This window comes from Oncorhynchus mykiss, chromosome 12, assembly GCF_057628025.1.
Source record: "Oncorhynchus mykiss isolate SJ-2025 chromosome 12, ASM5762802v1, whole genome shotgun sequence".
Lineage (NCBI taxonomy): Eukaryota > Metazoa > Chordata > Actinopteri > Salmoniformes > Salmonidae > Oncorhynchus > Oncorhynchus mykiss.
Genome location: NC_143033.1, coordinates 80,471,996 through 80,475,639, shown reverse-complemented (window position 1 = coordinate 80,475,639; position 3,644 = coordinate 80,471,996).

Here is a 3,644-nt window from a genome sequence, read left to right as displayed (position 1 = left end):
GTCCTGTGTGTGTGTGTGTGTGTGTGTGTGTGTGTGTGTGTGACTGCCTGTCAGGGCAGATGACCATTTAAAACAGTTTAACTGACTAACTGTGGATCCTCACGGCTCTCTGAATGGCGTAATTAAGCATCTATAAACAGAATGAACTGTTCTTCAGACAGACAATTATACAGTTGAAGTCGGAAGTTTACATACACCTTAGCCAAATACATTTAAACTCAGTTTTTCACAATTCCTGACATTTAATCATTGTAAACATTCCCTGTCTTATGGCCGTCAGATTCACCACTTTATTTTAAGAATGTGAAATGTCAGAATAATAGAGTGATTTATTTAAGCTTTTTTCTTTCATCACATTCCCAGTGGGTCAGAAGCTTACATACACTCAATTAGTATTTGGTAGCGTTGCCTTTAAATTGTTTAACTTGGGTCAAATGTTTAGGGTAGCCTTCCACAAGCTTCCCACAATAAGTTGGGTGAATTTTGGCCCATTCCTCCTGACAGAGCTGTTGTAACTGAGTCAGGTTTGTAGGCCTCCTTGCTCGCACACACTTTTTCAGTTCTGCCCACAAATTTTCTATAGGATTGAGGTCAGGGCTTTGTAATGGCCACTCCAATACCTTTACTTTGTTGTCCTTAAGCCATTTTGCCACAACTTTGGAAGTATGCTTGGGGTCATTGTCCATTTGGAAGACCCATTTACGACCAAGCTTAAAGACTGACGTCTTGAGATGTTACTTCAATATATCCACATAATTTTCCAGCCTCATGATGCCATCTATTTTGTGAAGCGCACCAGTCGCTCCTGCAGCAAAGCACCCCCACAACATGATGCTGTCACCTCGTGCTTCAAGGTTGGGATGGTGTTCTTCGGCTTGCAAGCCTCCCTTTTCCCTCCAAACATAACGATGGCCAAACAGTTCTATTTTTGTTTCATCAGACCAGAGGACATTAATCCAAAAAGTATGATCTTTGTCACCATGTGCAGTTGCAAACTGTCGTCTGGATTTTTTATGCCGGTTTTAGAGCAGTGGCGTCTTCCTTGCTAAGCGGCCTTTCAGATTATGTCGATTATGGGACTCGTTTTACTGTGGATATAGATTATTTTGTACCAGTTTCCTCCAGCATCTTCACAAGGTCCTTTGCTGTTGTTCTGGGATTGATTTGCACTTTTCGCACCAAAGTATGTTAATCTCTAGGAGACAGAACGCGTCCACTTCCTGAGCGGTATGACGGCTGCGTGGTCCCATGGTGTTTATATTTGTGTACTATTGTTTGTACATATGAATATGGTACCTTCAGGCGTTTGGAAATTGCTCCCAAGAATGGACCAGACTTGCGGTCTACAATTTGAGGTCTTGGCTGATTTCTTTTGATTTTCCCATGATGTCAAGCAAAGAGGCACTGAGTTTGAAGGTAAGCCTTGAAATACATCCACGGGTACACCTCCAATTGACTCAAATGATGTCAATTAGCCTATCAGAAGATATTAAAGTCATGACATAATTTTCTGTTATTTTCCAAGCTGTTTAAAGGCACAGTCAACTTAGTGTATGAAACTTCTCACCCACTGGAATTGTGATACAGTGAATTATAAATGAAATAATCTGTAAACAATTGTTGGAAATATTACTTGTGTCATGCACAAAGTAGATGTTATAACCGACTTGCCAAAACTATAGTTTGTTAACAAGAAATTTGTGGAGAGGTTGAAAAATGAGTTTTAATGACTCCAACCTAGTGCATGTAAACTTCCGACTTCAACTGTATATCATTGAAAGAACAGCTCAGCATAGCTCATTCTGCAGAAGGTGATGGAGTTCTAAGGCATCTCCATACCTCTCCCAGTCCCAATGCTGGCTCTGCGTCAGGTGCTTATTCACCTACTCATCTGGCTAGGAACCATTATGATCCAAGAAGCATCCATCGTCCTTGGCACCAGCATGACTGACTTTGTCTTGGCATTGTCCCAACAGGACTTTACATAAAACGTAAACTGGCAGCACCATAGACTACATTTTTCACAGTCACTACAATTGAGTCATTGTATAACATATTAGAGATGACTCGATCAGGCTTTCGGGCATATGTTCAGTGACCTCAAATAGGCTTGTGATTATTTAGGTCATAACCTATGGAGGTCTGTGGTTCCTTCACGGGACTCTATGATTGAACTGTGGATGTGCCCTGGGTCAAATACGATTCTGTGAGGTGCTGACAGAGCCAATGCACCTTCTCAGCTCACTCAATTCAGGAAATAACTTGATCCTATCCACTCTAGAAAGAAGGGTTCCAAAAGGGTTCTTCTGCTGTCTTCATAGGAGAACCCTTTCTGGTTCCATGTAGAACCATCTGTAGTAAGGGTTCTACATGGGACCCAAAATGGTTATACCTAGAACCTTTTAGGTTCTGGATACCACCTTTTTCCCCCCTAAACGTGTAGCCTAAAATATGCATTCATAAATGCCTGAATAATGCAAAATTGAATCTAATAGGTTGGCCATTTATTGTGCCGTCTATTGAAGTCTTTCATGAAAAGGTCTTTGTGTAACAATATTTTGTAACCTACTATGAAAGGTCATCCCTTTTCAGTCCCTTTAGTCCCACATTGAGTCTTTACATACCTAAAGGCATATCAGTTCAACAAAATGCATTGTGCTCTTTGACCATGGAAACAAAGGCTTTTCAATAGAGTATGTCTCAAGTGACAATCACAAGACTTTGTTTCCCTCTGGTGCTCTGGTACGTCATGCAAGTCCTACAGCACAATAATGGGGTGTTTAGTGCGTAAGAGGAGGATACTTCCCCCAGAGGCAACTCAGCTTAATAGGGACAAAACTCCATTGTAATATAAGTGGTGCTACTCTTTTTCTCAAACCCTTTAGCGAAAACGTAATCAAGTTGTCCAGTTTATATTGGCTGGCAGGACCACATGATCATACCACAGTGGCTTTTATGTAACAACTAAGTGTGTATCTTGTTTGGAATCAAACAGGGTAACAATGGCGAAGGGATGCTGGTGGCTTGGTGGCGATGTTCATCATCATTGCAGAGGTCTGAGTCAATCACAGTATTATGGATTCCTCTCATTCTTGTCCCAGTGGACATAGAGGGCTACCAAGTCATTCTCATTAGAGGTACAGGCCTTGAGACAGTCTGGCATGCACTGAATGTGGTGGCATCATGGTCTGGCTGCTTCAGAAATGTCAAGTACTTGATGATGCTATTTAGGATTATAAATGAAGGATTATTACATGCAAACATACCACTGTTGACCAGCACTTCCTTATACAAAATGCTAAGAGATTTATGCCAACAGTGAGAAGAGAAAGGATTCACCTTCTGTGTAATCATGAGGAATGTTCAGACCGGTTTTCAGCACGCAGTGTGACTCCAGCAGGCATGCCACTGTTTACATGCAAAACAAAGTTGACCTCATTCAGCAAGAATTTATCTAAGACACGCTCAACTTGCTGTCATTGTCACGTGTAGAGCTTCATCTGCACTATGGGTTAAGGACTCATCTCTACATTAGATCACTTTAGAGATCTGAAACCTCTTGATTTTAGGGAGAGTGAACAATCCTAAAATTCCTCTTTTTACTAATTGTACTGTTTTGGATTGTTACATGATGTAAGTAAAAA